Source organism: Hyla sarda, unplaced genomic scaffold (genome assembly GCF_029499605.1).
Source record: "Hyla sarda isolate aHylSar1 unplaced genomic scaffold, aHylSar1.hap1 scaffold_998, whole genome shotgun sequence".
Classification (NCBI taxonomy): Eukaryota; Metazoa; Chordata; class Amphibia; order Anura; family Hylidae; genus Hyla; species Hyla sarda.
In genome coordinates, this window is record NW_026611029.1 from 91,434 (window position 1) to 112,967 (window position 21,534).

Below are 21,534 nucleotides of genomic sequence, written 5' to 3' on the forward strand. Positions count from 1 at the left end.
GTCCGGGCAGTATATCTGCACACATTCACTTATTTATTTATTTTTTGTCTCACTGTGTCACTTTTTGCGTGTTGTGTGTTCACAGGATTTGTCAGGATGCGGTAGCCCTTCTGGGTGTCCCTCCTGGCGGTCTAGGGGAGGTGTGTGTGGCCATTAGGTTCCGCACCTCCCTGCAAACACCCCGGGTACTCCTGCTTCGCAGGGTACCTACCGTAATCGGCTCTGCGGGCAGATACCTTGGCTAACGCCAAGGGGGATGCCGGGAGCATTTGTGGTCTCCTAGTAGCTTCGGCGAAAAGGGACATCGAACCTGGAACCTCGCAGGTACCTTTTGGTCCGGAGGCGAAGGGTAAGGTTTGTTGGGGGGCCTCTCTCCTATCGGAGAAGGGCTTGCGATAGACCGCATCCTTTGTGCACGTTTTTTTAGTGTAACACGTTTGCACTTTTTCTTGCACTTTGGGTGAATCGAAAGCACGTTCCTCGGCTTTAGATAAAAAACAAAAAAAAAAGTATCTGTTCTTATCAGTTTAATATCTGATACGTCCCCTATCTGGGGACCATATATTAAATGGATTTTTGAGAACGGGGGCCGATTTCGAAGCTTGCTTCCGTCGCCCTATGCATTGACCCGATATGGCAGTATCTTCGGGTACAGTGCACCACCCCCTTACAGGGTTAAAAAGAAAGATTCCTACTTTCATTGCTACCTGCTTGCTGGCTAGCCAGCTAGCCAGCCCTGTGGGCCTTGCTGCTGCTGCAGCCAAAAAACAAAAGGTGGTGCTGCTGCTGCTTCTGCTGCTTCTGCTTCTGCTTGTGTCTGGCCCCTGTTGGAGCGTCCAGGCACAGGACTTCTGCTGCTGCTGACTAAATGGCCTCCTTAATTGGATCATTTGAGTAGCCAGCACACCTGTGCAGGTAGGGCATGACATGATAGGCAGCTGCCTTGATAGCGGGTGGGTGCTGAATGTTCCTAATTGACAAAATAAGATTAATGCTTATGAAGAAATATAAAATCTCATCCCTTCCCCAATATCGCGCCACACCCCTACCCCTTAATTCCCTGGTTGAACGTGATGGACATATGTCTTTTTTCGACCGTACTAACTATGTAACTATGTAACATAACATGGGGGGGGGGGGGGGGGGGGTCTCCTGGCTGTTCACACAGGTGTGTCATTGCTGTACATTGACCATGCATTGCTTCTGTGGTATTGCAAAGGCAAAGACAAATGCTTCCAGCCATCCATTGCACTAATGGATTGGTCATCAGCTGGCTGTCTATGTCCCGCATCAATATAGACCAAAGTACAGAGGGTTAGGCTATGCTATTGTGCACCTACCTGATGCATCAGAAGGTGCGAGGCCCTTGCTAAATTCTGTGCACAGACTTTGAGATCTATGCTTTAGACTGTATCTAAACCTGCTCCAACATGGACTGACATTCTGGCCTACTTTCAGCCGATGCGACTTGTCTGTCGCTGAACAGTCGCTTTTTATGTATTCAGCACCTATGTATAATGTTGTAAAAATGCTCTAGAAGCTAAAGTCGCAGAAATGTCACACATATTTGGCCTGCAACTTTCTGTGCGACAAATTCAGACAGGAAAAATCAGTATAAATCCTTAGAAAATTATCCCCCAGTGTCTCCATCTGCTGGCGGTATTGAATAAGCATTGCTGCACTGATGGGGTATGCATTAGACGAAAAAAAAGAAGAAAAAGAAGAATAATACGCCCAGAAAAGAGGCGAAAAGGAGAAAAACGTAAAAAAACGTGAAAAAAAAGTAAGAGGAAGAGAAGGGAAAAAAAGGTGGAAATGGGTTTAAAAGTGATTTCGGCGGAGAAATATATATATATATATATATATATATATATATATATATATATATATGCGCACACACACACATAGATATAAACGTATTCTCCGTTGAGATATTGCAGCCGCTGCTGTGTCCAGGCCCAGGAGCCTTAGCACTGTGCTGTGATGTCACTCAATACCACTGACATCACTAGGTGTAAACAACATCTCTCCTTTGCTGTGTATGTGACTATGGAGCTGTTTGGTGATGTCGTCTATTACGGCCTTCATAGAAGCAACAGGAGATTGTTGCATCCATCTTGAACCCTCAGAACTACAGTGCTATGATGTCACTCACTTCCACAGGCCTTGCAGAGTGTAAACAACAACAACCCAGCTTTGTTGTGTATGTAACCAAAGGGATTTGTGATGTCACCTAGAACCTTCACAGCAGCGACAGCTTTATGAGGAGCATCAGCACTGCTCTGCCTGAGCAGAACCATCACCGCCATAGGTTGTCAAATAACCCGGATTTAACCCACACAGGTAAGTCCAATGGGGTGCAGGCATGTCCTCTATGCTTACAGCTTCCCGTGGGTGTTGGTTTGATACCGTTTGGGGACAGCCAAGGAGGCATCTGCAGGCAACAAAGGTAGGTGTGTGCTTGTGTGTGTGTTTCCTATGCAGATCCTAAGCCCAGTGTCACATGCAAGTAGGAGGAGTAAGAAGGGTTCCTGGCAAATCCGGGTTATGGATTGCATTTAAAAAGGCCCCGTGGGAGTGCAATGGGCCCCTGTCTTGCTGCTTAGCAATAATGGTATGGGTTTAGGTTCTGCTGTGTGTACTGGTGGTTGACTGCCCCCCAGCCCAGAGTGTGCATGGAAAATTGTCTGGCAGCCTCCCTGACAGCAAGCAGTGATAGTGCCCATGAAGGGGACCTTGTTGGGCCCGCCCCTTTCACGGTTATCGCTTCTCGGCCTTTTGGCTAAGATCGGGGTTTATTGCCTCGATCGGCGCTGAGGGTGCGAGTGAACTGCGCCGCGACTAGCTGCGTAGGTGATCAAGACTGTGGTACTCGTTACCGACAGATTTGGAAAGATGGCTGGATCCAACATGTCTGCAGTGGAGAAGACCGTACGCATCAAGGTGCTAACCACGGATCGTCTAAGAAACAGCATTGAATACATCGGCCATACCATTGTGGAGCGACTGGCAGGATTTTCCTTGAGCGACCTCTTTTGTGTCCAGGAGAACAAGCGCCAAGGTATTTATGACGTGTCCTTCTTATATGATGCTGACTGCCAGAACTTTTATGAGTGCTTAAAACGGAACAGTGGAAGTGAGGTTTTGCGGGATGTGTCCTTTTATCCCCTTTTTGAAATGGGGACAAAGACTTTGTTTATCCACATGTACAATCCGTTTGTTGATGTCTCTATGATTAAGAACTTCTTGAGCATCTATTGTGAGTCTATTGCTGGTGGTACTAAGCAGACAAGCAGCATTGGTGTATTTAATGGCACGTATAAGTTCTTTGTGAAGTTGCGGCTTGATGGAGATTGCATTGGAGGCGTTAAGCACCCTCCGGCGAACTTTACCATTGCTGGTTTCAGAGGTTATCTCTATTACTACGGACAGCCATCTTTCTGTAGAAATTGTCTATTGTTTGGACATGTGAAGGAGGCCTGCCCTGGCAGTAAGAAATGCAGGAACTGTAAGCAACCGGGGCATGAGGCGGGTGCATGTCCACACCCGAGGACCTGTGACCTATGTGGGGAAGCTGGCCATGTGTACAAGAACTGTCCAGTGTTGAAGAGGAGGGAGGAGGAGAGGAGAATGGAAGAGGAAATGGTGGAGAGGAGGAGGGCAGCTGCAGCTGCGGCTGCAGTGGTTCCTGCAAGAGAGAGCGTTATTATTGGAGAGGTACAGAGTCCTGTGGTGGTAGAGGAGCAAGTGAAGGTGGTGGAGGAGCAAGTGGTGGTGGAGGAGGAGCAAATGGCGGTGCAAGTGGAAGAAGGGGAGATTGAGGATGCTCCCAGTCCCCCGGCTGAGGAGTCGCCGCAAATTGAAGAGTGGTCTTCTTCTGAGGGTGAAGACCGTGAGGAGAGACATAGAGAGAGAGAGGATGACTTTGATCTTTTTCGTCCCCCCAAGAAGACGGCCAGGAAGCTTTCTGGTGGACAGATGGAGTCGACGCTGGTGGCTACGGACAATCGGTATCAACCGCTATCTGAGAGCGACATGGATGCGTGCTCTGCGGGAGAAGCTTCTCCCACACCGCTGAGGAAAGCTACCTAAATAACTTTCTTCTTTTCTGTCAAATTCTTCCTTAGGGTTGTTAAGATGGTGGTATGTCTTTTTTAGTCGGTTCTATAAACGTTAGAGTCTTTAGAAGTAAAGTCAGAAGGACAGTAATTTTGGAGGACTTGGCAGGGAAAAAAGCGGACATTATTTGTTTGCAGGAATGTGGGCTAAATGATATTCCGGGGAAGGGAGAATGGGCTTATGGTCCTGCTGTTTGGTCGGTGTCTGGGCATAATAGGAATGATGGGGTAGGGGTGCTTTTTAAGAGCTTTAAGTTTGAAGTTTGTAGTTATGTGGTAATAGAGGAGGGGAGGTGTATCATGGTGGAGGTTAAGGTGCAGGGGGTTAAATTTAGGTTGATAAATGTGTATGCGCCGGTAAGGAGGGAGGAGCGGGTGGGGTTGTTGGAGGTAATTAAGAGGTTTCTGCCGGGTAAAATACCTTTGGTGTGGGTGGGGGATTTCAACTGTGAAATTAAGGGGAATGTGGATGTATCTGGGAATATTCTTAAAAGTATGGTGTGTGACTTTAAGTTAAAGGATGTGGCTGAAGCGTGTGGAGTGTGTCCTTTGTTAGATACATATTATTCTGATAGTGGAAGTCATAGTTCCAGACTTGATATGTGTTTTGTGTCTAAGGGTGTGTTATGTAAGAATTATATGCAAGAAAAAGTAGGATATTCAGATCATGAGTATGTGTGTTGTGAGTTAGTATTGGATGCAGATTGTGTGAGTGGGAGGGGTGTATGGAAATTAAATGTTAAATTGTTGGAAGTGGAAGGAGTGTATGATAGATATGTTAATAAGTATAGGGGTTGGTGTAAGAAAAAGAATGATTTTCCTGATATATTGTGTTGGTGGGAATGGGTTAAGGGTCAAACAAAAGTTTTCTTTAAAAGAGAGGGATATAAGCGGAATGCTGGGAGGAAGAAGAAGTATGAATGGCTGAATAAAAGATTGGTGTTTCTCAATAAGTTAAAGAAGTATGGCTGGAGTGTGGGTGAGCAGATTGAGGTTGTGAAGAGTGATCTAAAAAATTGGTTGAATGAGAAAGGTAAAGAGTTGATGTATCAAGCAAAACTTGATAAGTTAGAGAAAGATGAGAAATGTTCGAGATATTTCTTTAAAAAAGCTATTGGGAAGAGAGAGGATATGGTAAGAGTGTATGATGATGATGGCTGTCTGGTTAAAGGTAAAGCTGTATTGGGAGTGGTTAAAAATTTTTATGAAGAGTTGTATGCGGTAAAAGATTGTGAAGAGGACTTGCAGGATGAAGTGTTGAGAGTGCTTGATAAGAGGGTGGATGGTAGTGAATATGGGACTCTGATGAGAGAGATTGGAGAGGAGGAAGTGAAGAGGACTGTGGATAGTATGTCAAGAAATAAAACGCCTGGAGAGGATGGGTTGCCTGTTGAATTTTATGCTTGGATTTGGGATGTTGTGAAGGATGATTTGGTGGAAGTGTATAGGTATATGTGGAGGAATGAGAGAATGGTGGAAAGTATGAAGAGTGGAGTGGTTGTGTTGATTTATAAGAAAGGTGATGTGAATGATGTGAGGAATTGGAGGCCGATAACTTTGTTGAATGTAGATTATAAGGTGTTTGCTAAAATAATTACAAATAGGATGAGAGATGTGGTTGAGCAGGTGATTGGAGAAGAACAAGTGTGTGGAGTGCCTGGGAGAAGAAAAAATGAAAATTTGTGTTTGTTGAGAGATTTGTTATGGGATAGTATGAGTAGGAAACAGGAGGTTGGAGTGATGTCGATAGATTTTGAAAAGGCGTTTGATCGTCTGTCACATAGGTTTTTGTTTAGAGTATTAGTGAGAATGGGATTCCCGGGTGATTTTGTAAATGTTGTAAGGATGCTGTATGATGGAGTATATAGTAAGGTTTTGATAAATGGTTGGATGTCTGAGAAGGTGAAAGTATGTTCTGGTGTAAGGCAGGGTTGTCCGTTGTCCCCTATGGCTTTTATATGTGCTATGGAGCCATTATTAGAGATGTTGCGGCGGGATAAGTGTGTTAGAGGGTTAAAAATTCCAGGGAGTGGTGGGAGAGAAGTCAAAGTTTTGGCCTACATGGATGATGTGTGTATTTTGGGAGAGTCTGTGGCTGTTATGAGAAGGGCAAAGTTACTAGTTGGATTGTTTTGTGGAGCGTCTGGGTTTAAGGTGAATTGGGACAAAAGTGAGTATAAATGTTTTGGTAGTATGCAAGGAAGTGAGGATGTGGGTATGAAGAATATTGAAGGTGGTATTCAGGTTTTAGGTGTTAAAATGGATGAAAGATTGGATGGGAGAGAAAGTTGGGATGATGTAGAGAAGAGAGTGTCCAAAAAATTGAGTCTTTGGAGGTTGAGAGATTTGTCTATGGTTGGGAAAGTGCTGGTTGTGAAAAGTGTAATATTGCCTATTTTATTGTATGTGGCAATAGTGTTTCCGCCAAGTTATATGGTTTTAAGGAAGTTAAAAAGAATTTTGTTTGTGTTTTTTTGGGGTACAAAAGTGGAAAGAGTGAGGAGAGAAGTTGTGATGAAGGATGGTAGTAAGGGTGGAATGGGATTTCCAAATCTAGATGTGTATTTGGGGGTGAATGTGGTGTTTGCGGTTAGAAGGATGATGAGAGGAGAAAAGAATTTTGCATGTATGTTGAGATATTTAGGTGGGCGTGTGTTATGCAAATTAGGTTGGCTGGAGAGAGATTTGAGAGTGCCTTATGCTTTTGTGTGCCCGAGTTGGTATTTGTATGTGGAAAAGTTTTTGGAGAGTTATAGGTTGATTGGTGTGAGAAAGGAGTTGTTTGAAAGTAAGAAGAATGTGTTTGGGTATGTCGCCGCAAGTGAGGTGGAGTGTCCGATTAATATGGTAAGAGGCCAGGATGTGTCTAAGGTGTGGAAGAGTTTAATGACAGATGGAATATCAAATAGACAGAGAGAGATAGGATGGCAGTGTTTGCATGGAGCCTTACCAGTAAGAGAGTTCCAAAGGAATAGAGGTATTGGAAGGAGTGAAATATGTCCGAGGGAAGATTGTAGTGGGGTTGAAAGTGTGATGCATGTGATTTGGAATTGTGACATGGCTCAGAATGTATGGAGAGGGATAGGTCCGTTGTGTAAGGAGTTGACTGGGATAAATAGGTTGTCATATGAGGTTGTGATGTTTGGTCTTAGTATGATTGGAAGAAAGAATGAAAGAGTGTTGTTTGTGTTGTTGGCGATTGTGAAGGAAGTCTTGTGGGATGTTAGAAATTTATATGTGTTTAAGAGAAAAGATGTGACTGTGGAAGGAAGTTTAAGAATGATTCTGGATAGGTTGTACACCGTTTATTTACATGATAAAAAGAAATTAGGTGAAATAGATGCAGAGGGGATATGGAAATTTTTGAAGTGGAGACATGTTGTAAGGGTGTAATGGTGATGGTATTTGAATTTGTTTTGAATTTGCTTTGAACAAATAAAGAATGACCTAATGATGAGTTAGACTTCACCATGAGTCAAAAATGACGCGTTATCTAAGTGGTGTTTAGTCTAAACCTGAAGGTTTATTAAAAAAAAAAAAAAAAAAAAAAAAAAAAAATCTGTTCTTATCAGTTTAATATCTGATACGTCCCCTATCTGGGGACCATATATTAAATGGATTTTTGAGAACGGGGGCCGATTTCGAAGCTTGCTTCCGTCGCCCTATGCATTGACCCGATATGGCAGTATCTTCGGGTACAGTGCACCACCCCCTTACAGGGTTAAAAAGAAAGATTCCTACTTTCATTGCTACCTGCTTGCTGGCTAGCCAGCTAGCCAGCCCTGTGGGCCTTGCTGCTGCTGCAGCCAAAAAACAAAAGGTGGTGCTTCTGCTGCTTCTGCTTCTGCTTGTGTCTGGCCCCTGTTGGAGCGTCCAGGCACAGGACTTCTGCTGCTGCTGACTAAATGGCCTCCTTAATTGGATCATTTGAGTAGCCAGCACACCTGTGCAGGTAGGGCATGACATGATAGGCAGCTGCCTTGATAGCGGGTGGGTGCTGAATGTTCCTAATTGACAAAATAAGATTAATGCTTATGAAGAAATATAAAATCTCATCCCTTCCCCAATATCGCGCCACACCCCTACCCCTTAATTCCCTGGTTGAACGTGATGGACATATGTCTTTTTTCGACCGTACTAACTATGTAACTATGTAACATAACATGGGGGGGGGGGGGGGGGTCTCCTGGCTGTTCACACAGGTGTGTCATTGCTGTACATTGACCATGCATTGCTTCTGTGGTATTGCAAAGGCAAAGACAAATGCTTCCAGCCATCCATTGCACTAATGGATTGGTCATCAGCTGGCTGTCTATGTCCCGCATCAATATAGACCAAAGTACAGAGGGTTAGGCTATGCTATTGTGCACCTACCTGATGCATCAGAAGGTGCGAGGCCCTTGCTAAATTCTGTGCACAGACTTTGAGATCTATGCTTTAGACTGTATCTAAACCTGCTCCAACATGGACTGACATTCTGGCCTACTTTCAGCCGATGCGACTTGTCTGTCGCTGAACAGTCGCTTTTTATGTATTCAGCACCTATGTATAATGTTGTAAAAATGCTCTAGAAGCTAAAGTCGCAGAAATGTCACACATATTTGGCCTGCAACTTTCTGTGCGACAAATTCAGACAGGAAAAATCAGTATAAATCCTTAGAAAATTATCCCCCAGTGTCTCCATCTGCTGGCGGTATTGAATAAGCATTGCTGCACTGATGGGGTATGCATTAGACGAAAAAAAAGAAGAAAAAGAAGAATAATACGCCCAGAAAAGAGGCGAAAAGGAGAAAAACGTAAAAAAACGTGAAAAAAAAGTAAGAGGAAGAGAAGGGAAAAAAAGGTGGAAATGGGTTTAAAAGTGATTTCGGCGGAGAAATATATATATATATATATACATATATATATATATATATATATATATATATATATATATGCGCACACACACACATAGATATAAACGTATTCTCCGTTGAGATATTGCAGCCGCTGCTGTGTCCAGGCCCAGGAGCCTTAGCACTGTGCTGTGATGTCACTCAATACCACTGACATCACTAGGTGTAAACAACATCTCTCCTTTGCTGTGTATGTGACTATGGAGCTGTTTGGTGATGTCGTCTATTACGGCCTTCATAGAAGCAACAGGAGATTGTTGCATCCATCTTGAACCCTCAGAACTACAGTGCTATGATGTCACTCACTTCCACAGGCCTTGCAGAGTGTAAACAACAACAACCCAGCTTTGTTGTGTATGTAACCATAGGGATTTGTGATGTCACCTAGAACCTTCACAGCAGCGACAGCTTTATGAGGAGCATCAGCACTGCTCTGCCTGAGCAGAACCATCACCGCCATAGGTTGTCAAATAACCCGGATTTAACCCACACAGGTAAGTCCAATGGGGTGCAGGCATGTCCTCTATGCTTACAGCTTCCCGTGGGTGTTGGTTTGATACCGTTTGGGGACAGCCAAGGAGGCATCTGCAGGCAACAAAGGTAGGTGTGTGCTTGTGTGTGTGTTTCCTATGCAGATCCTAAGCCCAGTGTCACATGCAAGTAGGAGGAGTAAGAAGGGTTCCTGGCAAATCCGGGTTATGGATTGCATTTAAAAAGGCCCCGTGGGAGTGCAATGGGCCCCTGTCTTGCTGCTTAGCAATAATGGTATGGGTTTAGGTTCTGCTGTGTGTACTGGTGGTTGACTGCCCCCCAGCCCAGAGTGTGCATGGAAAATTGTCTGGCAGCCTCCCTGACAGCAAGCAGTGATAGTGCCCATGAAGGGGACCTTGTTGGGCCCGCCCCTTTCACGGTTATCGCTTCTCGGCCTTTTGGCTAAGATCAAGTGTAGTATCTGTTCTTATCAGTTTTCATGCTGGTGGGGATGGGTGCTGCATGGAGGATGCAGGTGTACCAGGGCTTTCCGGGGCTGGTTCTGAGGAATCAGCTCGACGGCTGCCCCGATGTGACCTGTTCCCTCCGGGTCTCGCCATGAGGCTGAGAGGGTCTAGAGCCGAGGTACTTTTGTGCCTCGGGGAGTGGTGACCCCGAGGTGCCGAAACTCACTGGGAGAATAGACTCACTGAGTTGAAGCACGGGCACCATAATCTCTTCACCTTGTGGCACTCACCTCTTGATTCCCGGCCTTCTGGCTAGGATCAGAGAAATTTTTATAGATCCGGCCGGATGTCCGGGCAGTATATCTGCACACATTCACTTATTTATTTCTTTTTTTGTCTCACTGTGTCACTTTTTGCGTGTTGTGTGTTCACAGGATTTGTCAGGATGCGGTAGCCCTTCTGGGTGTCCCTCCTGGCGGTCTAGGGGAGGTGTGTGTGGCCATTAGGTTCCGCACCTCCCTGCAAACACCCCGGGTACTCCTGCTTTGGCAGGGTACCTACCGTAATCGGCTCTGCGGGCAGATACCTTGGCTAACGCCAAGGGGGATGCCGGGAGCATTTGTGGTCCCCTAGTAGCTTCGGCGAAAAGGGACATCGAACCTGGAACCTCGCAGGTACCTTTTGGTCCGGAGGCGAAGGGTAAGGTTTGTTGGGGGGCCTCTCTCCTATCGGAGAAGGGCTTGCGATAGACCGCATCCTTTGTGCACGTTTTTTTTTTAGTGTAACACGTTTGCACTTTTTCTTGCACTTTGGGTGAATCGAAAGCACGTTCCTCGGCTTAAAAAAAAAAAAAAAAAAAAATCTGTTCTTATCAGTTTAATATCTGATACGTCCCCTATCTGGGGACCATATATTAAATGGATTTTTGAGAACGGGGGCCGATTTCGAAGCTTGCTTCCGTCGCCCTATGCATTGACCCGATATGGCAGTATCTTCGGGTACAGTGCACCACCCCCTTACAGGGTTAAAAAGAAAGATTCCTACTTTCATTGCTACCTGCTTGCTGGCTAGCCAGCTAGCCAGCCCTGTGGGCCTTGCTGCTGCTGCAGCCAAAAAACAAAAGGTGGTGCTGCTGCTGCTTCTGCTGCTTCTGCTTCTGCTTGTGTCTGGCCCCTGTTGGAGCGTCCAGGCACAGGACTTCTGCTGCTGCTGACTAAATGGCCTCCTTAATTGGATCATTTGAGTAGCCAGCACACCTGTGCAGGTAGGGCATGACATGATAGGCAGCTGCCTTGATAGCGGGTGGGTGCTGAATGTTCCTAATTGACAAAATAAGATTAATGCTTATGAAGAAATATAAAATCTCATCCCTTCCCCAATATCGCGCCACACCCCTACCCCTTAATTCCCTGGTTGAACGTGATGGACATATGTCTTTTTTCGACCGTACTAACTATGTAACTATGTAACATAACATGGGGGGGGGGGGGGGGGTCTCCTGGCTGTTCACACAGGTGTGTCATTGCTGTACATTGACCATGCATTGCTTCTGTGGTATTGCAAAGGCAAAGACAAATGCTTCCAGCCATCCATTGCACTAATGGATTGGTCATCAGCTGGCTGTCTATGTCCCGCATCAATATAGACCAAAGTACAGAGGGTTAGGCTATGCTATTGTGCACCTACCTGATGCATCAGAAGGTGCGAGGCCCTTGCTAAATTCTGTGCACAGACTTTGAGATCTATGCTTTAGACTGTATCTAAACCTGCTCCAACATGGACTGACATTCTGGCCTACTTTCAGCCGATGCGACTTGTCTGTCGCTGAACAGTCGCTTTTTATGTATTCAGCACCTATGTATAATGTTGTAAAAATGCTCTAGAAGCTAAAGTCGCAGAAATGTCACACATATTTGGCCTGCAACTTTCTGTGCGACAAATTCAGACAGGAAAAATCAGTATAAATCCTTAGAAAATTATCCCCCAGTGTCTCCATCTGCTGGCGGTATTGAATAAGCATTGCTGCACTGATGGGGTATGCATTAGACGAAAAAAAAGAAGAAAAAGAAGAATAATACGCCCAGAAAAGAGGCGAAAAGGAGAAAAACGTAAAAAAACGTGAAAAAAAAGTAAGAGGAAGAGAAGGGAAAAAAAGGTGGAAATGGGTTTAAAAGTGATTTCGGCGGAGAAATATATATATATATATATATATATATATATATATATATATATATGCGCACACACACACATAGATATAAACGTATTCTCCGTTGAGATATTGCAGCCGCTGCTGTGTCCAGCCCCAGGAGCCTTAGCACTGTGCTGTGATGTCACTCAATACCACTGACATCACTAGGTGTAAACAACATCTCTCCTTTGCTGTGTATGTGACTATGGAGCTGTTTGGTGATGTCGTCTATTACGGCCTTCATAGAAGCAACAGGAGATTGTTGCATCCATCTTGAACCCTCAGAACTACAGTGCTATGATGTCACTCACTTCCACAGGCCTTGCAGAGTGTAAACAACAACAACCCAGCTTTGTTGTGTATGTAACCATAGGGATTTGTGATGTCACCTAGAACCTTCACAGCAGCGACAGCTTTATGAGGAGCATCAGCACTGCTCTGCCTGAGCAGAACCATCACCGCCATAGGTTGTCAAATAACCCGGATTTAACCCACACAGGTAAGTCCAATGGGGTGCAGGCATGTCCTCTATGCTTACAGCTTCCCGTGGGTGTTGGTTTGATACCGTTTGGGGACAGCCAAGGAGGCATCTGCAGGCAACAAAGGTAGGTGTGTGCTTGTGTGTGTGTTTCCTATGCAGATCCTAAGCCCAGTGTCACATGCAAGTAGGAGGAGTAAGAAGGGTTCCTGGCAAATCCGGGTTATGGATTGCATTTAAAAAGGCCCCGTGGGAGTGCAATGGGCCCCTGTCTTGCTGCTTAGCAATAATGGTATGGGTTTAGGTTCTGCTGTGTGTACTGGTGGTTGACTGCCCCCCAGCCCAGAGTGTGCATGGAAAATTGTCTGGCAGCCTCCCTGACAGCAAGCAGTGATAGTGCCCATGAAGGGGACCTTGTTGGGCCCGCCCCTTTCACGGTTATCGCTTCTCGGCCTTTTGGCTTCGATCCTGTGCGGTTTACCGGGCAGGGTAGGAGTCGGAAGGGGTGGTGATCGGGGCCCTCTTTTGCGGGGGGCCCTGGATTGTTACTGGGTTGCGATAGTGGGTATCTTAACCTGCAAAAATGAGCGGAGAGAGGACTCGAGGACTCGAGGATACGATGCGGATTTACGTTCCTGGCGAACACCGGGGGACGATTGGATTGGATCAAGTTGTGCTGGAGATTCTTCGCAAGCTCCAGTACCTTCAGGTATGGCATGTAATCGCTATGCAAGATTTCCCTAGGCAAGGGATTTACGATATAACCTTTTATGATTCTGAGGTTTGCCAGAGGGTCTACATGGACTTAGAAGTGATGAAGAGGAGGAATGAGCCAGCTATAATGAGTAAGGTGAAAGTGGAACCATTATTCATGAATATGTCTAAGGTTGTTATAGTCCATATGTACAACCCGAAGGTTTCGGATGAGATGGTGACCAATTTTTTGTACCGATATTGTGATGAAGTTAAATTTCTTGGAAGACTCAAGAACAGACATGGGTACTTTAATTGTAAAAGGAAATTTGTTGTAAAATTTAAAAAGGACGAAGGAATGGAAGAGGGAAGGAAGAGTATACCACAGGTATTTTCTATTGGAGGAGAAAGAGGTTTTTGTTTTTATGAAGGACAGTTGCAGTACTGTAGACGTTGTCACGCTTATGGACATGTACAGGAGTCTTGCCCTGAGCAAGGAGTATGCTGCAGGAATTGTGGGAAATCAGGTCACAACTCGGGTGAATGTACTGAGAAGAAAACGTGTGATATCTGTGGTAGTGAGGAGCATTTGGCTAGAGGATGCAGTTTATGGTATAGAAAGAAAATGAGCTATGCTGACGCAGCAGGAAATAGAAGAGAGGAAAGAGGAGAAAGGCCATTTCCACGTGTTTTTGGTGTGAATGCTGAGGTGACTCAGGTGATTGACGAGAACTCTGTAAAAGGGAGTGCAGCAGGTGTGACAGTGCAGCACATGAATACTCAGGAAAAATCTGGAAAAGGGGAGGAGGGTGACTCCACTGGTGTGCATTGTGAGGAGACTGGTGTTGGTGAAGAGTTTACTGAGGTCAGTAAGAAGAAAGCACGTAAAGGGAAAAAAGAGAAAGTGGTGGAGAGTGTGGAGACTGTGTGTAGGGAGGTTCCCCCATGTGAAGAAACAATTGAGGATTTTGAATGCCCAAACCCAGTGGTGGGGGAAGAGGAGGGGATGGAGTTTCAGGAGAATGAGAGTGGGAGATCCCTAACACCTGGGCAGAGGGTGATTAGTGGGGAGGAGAATGTAACATCTGAAGAGGAGGAGAAGGAGGAGGAGGAGGGGGAAGATGAAGATGAAGATGCAAATGGAGGCTTTCAAGGTAAAAGTAAAAGGTGTAAGAAAGGGAGTTGGTCAGGGGATCAGACGGATCCTGTGTATGGAGGTGAGGAAATGATGGACAGGGACTCTCAAGTGGGGTCGCCTGATTGCTATGGGATGCTGCTAAGGAAGGTTGAAGGTCAGAATACTAACTTCTAGTTAAAATGGATGTTAAGAAAATGGATTGCCTTCTTTCCTTTTTAATGGCATTGGTTGTGGCTACTCTTAATGTTCGGAGTATAGGAACAACCATCAGAAGAGCAGCAGTTTTTGATTTTTTGGAGAATGTGAAGGGAGATATATTTTGTTTACAGGAGTGTGCAATTAAGTCTGCACCTTGTGTAGATGAATGGAAGAGAGGGCAGTCTTTTTGGTCTACATGCACAGAGAATAAAAATGAAGGTGTGGGGATTTTATTGTGTAACAGGGACATTAAAGTTTTAAATTGCCAAGTTTTAGTACCAGGTCGTTGTATGGTTTTAAATTTTGAGTTTTTAGGCCAGAGAATGAGAGTTTTTAATGTATATGCGCCAGCAGAAAAACAGGCACGTGTGTTATTTTTAGAGTCTCTTAAACTTTTTATTCCTGGTCGTGATGGTACTATTATTGTTGGTGATTTTAACTGCATTAGATCCGTCAATGATCGTGAGAGCTCTGCTAAGGTTAGAACTGATATTACTTCAAATGTTTTAAACCAAATTATTCAAGACTTACATTATTCTGATGTGGGACTGATGGTTAGCACTGATGAAAGATACACCTATATATCAGATAGTGGCCGCTGTAAATCCCGGATTGATTACATTCTTGTCTCTGAGGGGATTAAGGTGGTCCGGTGCAATCAAATGATGTCAACTTTCTCAGATCATAAGATGGTGTCGGCAGAAATAAGTATTGCAGAGTCCTTTCATTTTGGTAGAGGGCTCTGGAAATTAAATGTAAGTCTATTAGAAGATGAAGAAGTAATGGCCGGTTTTAAAGATTTTTTTTTATCTTGTACTTCTAAACAATCTGTTTTTAGTAATGTTTTAGCTTGGTGGGATTGGGCAAAAAGTGAGTTTGCTAAGTATTTTAAGTTCATTTGCATAAGGAGGGCACAAGAAAAGAGGAGGGGTTATGAAAGGCTTATCTCACGTTTAGAAACTCTCTTTAAGTTTAAACATGTTGGTGTGGAGGTGGAGGAGGAAATTGAGAAGGTGAAAATTGAGATGAAGAACAGGTTGTTGGAAAGAGGTAGAAATATTGTTTTTAAATCCAAAGTTCAACATTTGGAGGAAAATGAACAATGTACAAGATATTTCTTTAAAAAATGTTTTAATGCTAGGGGTGTTTTTAAGTCTGTTTTAACTCCTACAGGGGAAGTTGTTGGTGATGAGATGGTGAAGGAGATTGGCAGATTTTATGAAACACATTTTAGTAATAAGAGCAGAGCCAGTGAGACGGAGATGAATAATTATTGTAATATTTTAGAGAATAATGTCCCTGAAGGAAAAAGTGCATTTTTAATTGAGGAAGTTTGTGAAGGGGAGATCAAGCAGGCTCTGGACATGACAGCGAAAGGGAAGACACCGGGCTGTGATGGCCTCCCCTTTGAGTTTTATTCAGTTTTTTGGCATATTTTAAAGCAAGATTTTACACGGGTGGTGCAATATGTTTTTAACTCAGGTATTTTAGCGGAGTCTATGAAGAAAGGAGTTATTACCTTGATACATAAGAAAGGTGATGAAAGAGATTTGAAAAACTGGAGGCCGATCACATTATTGAATACAGATTATAAGATCATTGCAAAGATTGTGGCGAACAGGATGAGTGACATAGTTGAGCACCTTGTTGGAGAATACCAAGTTTGTGCAGTGCCAAATAGGAGAATAACTGATAATTTATTAGTTTTAAGAGACTCTATTTATTATAGTAATTTTAATAAGAATGCACTTTTTGTGGAATCCATTGATTTTGAAAAAGCTTATGACAGAGTTGCTCATGATTTTATGTTTATGGTTTTAAAGCATATGGGTATTCCTGAGAAGCTACTGTTTGTGATTAAAAGTTTTTATTATGGGGCAACAAGTCAGATTTTAGTCAATGGACATGTGGGGCCGGGTTTTAATATTTTATCAGGAGTACGACAGGGATGCCCACTCTCCCCAATTTTATTCATTTGTGTCATTGAGGCCTTGCTCAAAAATGTACAGAAGGACAAATGTGTGAGTGGTGTTTTTATCCCGGGAAGTAATGGAAGGAATTTGAAGGTTTTAAGTTACATGGATGATGTGGTTTTTACTTGCACTTCCCAAGCTGATCTTAACAGAGTGAATTTGCATGTAAAGATTTTTTGTTGTATTGCTGGTATGAAAGTCAATTGGGGGAAGTGCCAATTGAGTAATTTTGGAAAGCAAGGAAAAGTGGTGGTGGATGGCGTGGATGAGAAGGAAGATATTGAAGTGTTAGGGGTTGTTTTTGAAAAAAATCTAAAAGGAGGGAAAAGTTATGAGAAGTTGGAGGAGAAGATAGAGAAGAAATTATCTTTTTGGAAATTGAGAAACTTGTCTCTTAAAGGTAAAGTTCTGATTTTAAAGGCAGTCATTTTGCCACTACTATTATATACTGCAATGGTTTTCCCACCCGGCAAATTATGGACCAGAAGGATGACAAGGAAGTTGTTTATTTTTTTCTGGGGTTCAAAGATGGAAAAGATGAAGAGGGAGGAAGTGATGAAGAGCGTGAAGAAAGGCGGATATAATTTCCCGGATATTAATCTGTTTTTAAAGACTCATTACTTTCTTTTAATTTATAAAGTGTCTCAGTGCAATAATTGGGTGGCAGACATGAGCAGGTATTTGGCAGGATGGTTGTTTTCCAAATGGGGCTGGTGTGAGAAGGATCTGAGGAGACCAATAGCGCAAGTTATACCTACCTTCTATGTGGTTCTCAGGTCTTTCAGTGATCAATTTGGTTTGAGTTCCCTGGGAAAACCTGAGAAAAAGAAAATTGAAAATGAAATAAGAAAAAATGAGAGATTATATGAAGTACCATTCTGCACTACTGCTCAGTCTGTGAAGATCTGGAATCTTTTTAATGTTAGAGGATTATCGAATAGACAGAGAGATGTAAACTGGATGACTTTTCATGGCTGCCTCCCAACCAGAGCTTTCCTGAATGGACGAGGAATAAGAGTGAGTGAGAAATGTCCAAGAGAGGGTTGTGGAGGCAGGGAGGATACAGTGCACTTATTTTGGAACTGTTTTTATGCAAGAGAATTTTTTATGCTTCTACAGAGGTTTTTTTCTGCAATCACGGGATATGTTGATTTTAATTTTGAGAAGATTTTTATTGGTCAGGATTTTAGCAGGAGAGAGGACACTCGTGAAAGCTGGATTGTATTTTCTGTTTTTAAAGAAGTTTTATGGGATTCTAGAAACCTGCTTGTTTTTAAAAATGTGTGTATTTCTCCAAGGGAGTTGAAGAGACTTTTTTTTGGAAGGTTGTTTATTATTTTTCTATTTGACAAGAAGAGAATGGGAGAGGAAGAGGCTGAAAAGATTTGGAGATACAAGGAATGGAGAAAGTTGTAAGTATCCTGATCAAGGTTTTGAATTTGTGCTTCTCTTATAGTTTTCTTATTGAGATATTTTTCCGCATGATGTTTTTTCAGACTTTGTTTAGAAGTGATGAGTTTTGGTAGGTGACCTGATGATCGCTTGAACAAGTCTGTAACTGAGGAAAAAAAAAAAAAAAAAAAATCTGTTCTTATCAGTTTAATATCTGATACGTCCCCTATCTGGGGACCATATATTAAATGGATTTTTGAGAACGGGGGCCGATTTCGAAGCTTGCTTCCGTCGCCCTATGCATTGACCCGATATGGCAGTATCTTCGGGTACAGTGCACCACCCCCTTACAGGGTTAAAAAGAAAGATTCCTACTTTCATTGCTACCTGCTTGCTGGCTAGCCAGCTAGCCAGCCCTGTGGGCCTTGCTGCTGCTGCAGCCAAAAAACAAAAGGTGGTGCTGCTGCTGCTTCTGCTGCTTCTGCTTCTGCTTGTGTCTGGCCCCTGTTGGAGCGTCCAGGCACAGGACTTCTGCTGCTGCTGACTAAATGGCCTCCTTAATTGGATCATTTGAGTAGCCAGCACACCTGTGCAGGTAGGGCATGACATGATAGGCAGCTGCCTTGATAGCGGGTGGGTGCTGAATGTTCCTAATTGACAAAATAAGATTAATGCTTATGAAGAAATATAAAATCTCATCCCTTCCCCAATATCGCGCCACACCCCTACCCCTTAATTCCCTGGTTGAACGTGATGGACATATGTCTTTTTTCGACCGTACTAACTATGTAACTATGTAACATAACATGGGGGGGGGGGGGGGGGGGGTCTCCTGGCTGTTCACACAGGTGTGTCATTGCTGTACATTGACCATGCATTGCTTCTGTGGTATTGCAAAGGCAAAGACAAATGCTTCCAGCCATCCATTGCACTAATGGATTGGTCATCAGCTGGCTGTCTATGTCCCGCATCAATATAGACCAAAGTACAGAGGGTTAGGCTATGCTATTGTGCACCTACCTGATGCATCAGAAGGTGCGAGGCCCTTGCTAAATTCTGTGCACAGACTTTGAGATCTATGCTTTAGACTGTATCTAAACCTGCTCCAACATGGACTGACATTCTGGCCTACTTTCAGCCGATGCGACTTGTCTGTCGCTGAACAGTCGCTTTTTATGTATTCAGCACCTATGTATAATGTTGTAAAAATGCTCTAGAAGCTAAAGTCGCAGAAATGTCACACATATTTGGCCTGCAACTTTCTGTGCGACAAATTCAGACAGGAAAAATCAGTATAAATCCTTAGAAAATTATCCCCCAGTGTCTCCATCTGCTGGCGGTATTGAATAAGCATTGCTGCACTGATGGGGTATGCATTAGACGAAAAAAAAGAAGAAAAAGAAGAATAATACGCCCAGAAAAGAGGCGAAAAGGAGAAAAACGTAAAAAAACGTGAAAAAAAAGTAAGAGGAAGAGAAGGGAAAAAAAGGTGGAAATGGGTTTAAAAGTGATTTCGGCGGAGAAATATATATATATATATATATATATATATATATATATATATATATATATATGCGCACACACACACATAGATATAAACGTATTCTCCGTTGAGATATTGCAGCCGCTGCTGTGTCCAGGCCCAGGAGCCTTAGCACTGTGCTGTGATGTCACTCAATACCACTGACATCACTAGGTGTAAACAACATCTCTCCTTTGCTGTGTATGTGACTATGGAGCTGTTTGGTGATGTCGTCTATTACGGCCTTCATAGAAGCAACAGGAGATTGTTGCATCCATCTTGAACCCTCAGAACTACAGTGCTATGATGTCACTCACTTCCACAGGCCTTGCAGAGTGTAAACAACAACAACCCAGCTTTGTTGTGTATGTAACCATAGGGATTTGTGATGTCACCTAGAACCTTCACAGCAGCGACAGCTTTATGAGGAGCATCAGCACTGCTCTGCCTGAGCAGAACCATCACCGCCATAGGTTGTCAAATAACCCGGATTTAACCCACACAGGTAAGTCCAATGGGGTGCAGGCATGTCCTCTATGCTTACAGCTTCCCGTGGGTGTTGGTTTGATACCGTTTGGGGACAGCCAAGGAGGCATCTGCAGGCAACAAAGGTAGGTGTGTGCTTGTGTGTGTGTTTCCTATGCAGATCCTAAGCCCAGTGTCACATGCAAGTAGGAGGAGTAAGAAGGGTTCCTGGCAAATCCGGGTTATGGATTGCATTTAAAAAGGCCCCGTGGGAGTGCAATGGGCCCCTGTCTTGCTGCTTAGCAATAATGGTATGGGTTTAGGTTCTGCTGTGTGTACTGGTGGTTGACTGCCCCCCAGCCCAGAGTGTGCATGGAAAATTGTCTGGCAGCCTCCCTGACAGCAAGCAGTGATAGTGCCCATGAAGGGGACCTTGTTGGGCCCGCCCCTTTCACGGTTATCGCTTCTCGGCCTTTTGGCTAAGATCGGGGTTTATTGCCTCGATCGGCGCTGAGGGTGCGAGTGAACTGCGCCGCGACTAGCTGCGTAGGTGATCAAGACTGTGGTACTCGTTACCGACAGATTTGGAAAGATGGCTGGATCCAACATGTCTGCAGTGGAGAAGACCGTACGCATCAAGGTGCTAACCACGGATCGTCTAAGAAACAGCATTGAATACATCGGCCATACCATTGTGGAGCGACTGGCAGGATTTTCCTTGAGCGACCTCTTTTGTGTCCAGGAGAACAAGCGCCAAGGTATTTATGACGTGTCCTTCTTATATGATGCTGACTGCCAGAACTTTTATGAGTGCTTAAAACGGAACAGTGGAAGTGAGGTTTTGCGGGATGTGTCCTTTTATCCCCTTTTTGAAATGGGGACAAAGACTTTGTTTATCCACATGTACAATCCGTTTGTTGATGTCTCTATGATTAAGAACTTCTTGAGCATCTATTGTGAGTCTATTGCTGGTGGTACTAAGCAGACAAGCAGCATTGGTGTATTTAATGGCACGTATAAGTTCTTTGTGAAGTTGCGGCTTGATGGAGATTGCATTGGAGGCGTTAAGCACCCTCCGGCGAACTTTACCATTGCTGGTTTCAGAGGTTATCTCTATTACTACGGACAGCCATCTTTCTGTAGAAATTGTCTATTGTTTGGACATGTGAAGGAGGCCTGCCCTGGCAGTAAGAAATGCAGGAACTGTAAGCAACCGGGGCATGAGGCGGGTGCATGTCCACACCCGAGGACCTGTGACCTATGTGGGGAAGCTGGCCATGTGTACAAGAACTGTCCAGTGTTGAAGAGGAGGGAGGAGGAGAGGAGAATGGAAGAGGAAATGGTGGAGAGGAGGAGGGCAGCTGCAGCTGCGGCTGCAGTGGTTCCTGCAAGAGAGAGCGTTATTATTGGAGAGGTACAGAGTCCTGTGGTGGTAGAGGAGCAAGTGAAGGTGGTGGAGGAGCAAGTGGTGGTGGAGGAGGAGCAAATGGCGGTGCAAGTGGAAGAAGGGGAGATTGAGGATGCTCCCAGTCCCCC

The 21,534-nt window shown here is 44.2% G+C and overlaps 3 non-coding genes and 2 pseudogenes across 3 annotated transcripts; all 5 read left to right on the forward strand.

Moving 5' to 3' along the window:
- Window positions 1-479: 479 nt before the first annotated feature.
- LOC130351812 (U2 spliceosomal RNA) lies at window positions 480-665 on the forward strand. Its single transcript, XR_008888359.1, has one exon. It is a non-coding gene; the product is annotated as a U2 spliceosomal RNA (small nuclear RNA).
- A 6,971-nt stretch (window positions 666-7,636) lies between these two features.
- LOC130351821 (U2 spliceosomal RNA) lies at window positions 7,637-7,829 on the forward strand. Its single transcript, XR_008888367.1, has one exon. It is a non-coding gene; the product is annotated as a U2 spliceosomal RNA (small nuclear RNA).
- A 2,097-nt stretch (window positions 7,830-9,926) lies between these two features.
- LOC130351823 (U2 spliceosomal RNA) lies at window positions 9,927-10,086 on the forward strand (annotated as a pseudogene).
- A 659-nt stretch (window positions 10,087-10,745) lies between these two features.
- On the forward strand, window positions 10,746-10,965 carry LOC130351819 (U2 spliceosomal RNA; annotated as a pseudogene).
- Window positions 10,966-18,156: 7,191 nt separating this feature from the next.
- Window positions 18,157-18,356, forward strand: LOC130351816 (U2 spliceosomal RNA). The gene has a single exon (XR_008888362.1). It is a non-coding gene; the product is annotated as a U2 spliceosomal RNA (small nuclear RNA).
- Window positions 18,357-21,534: the final 3,178 nt, after the last annotated feature.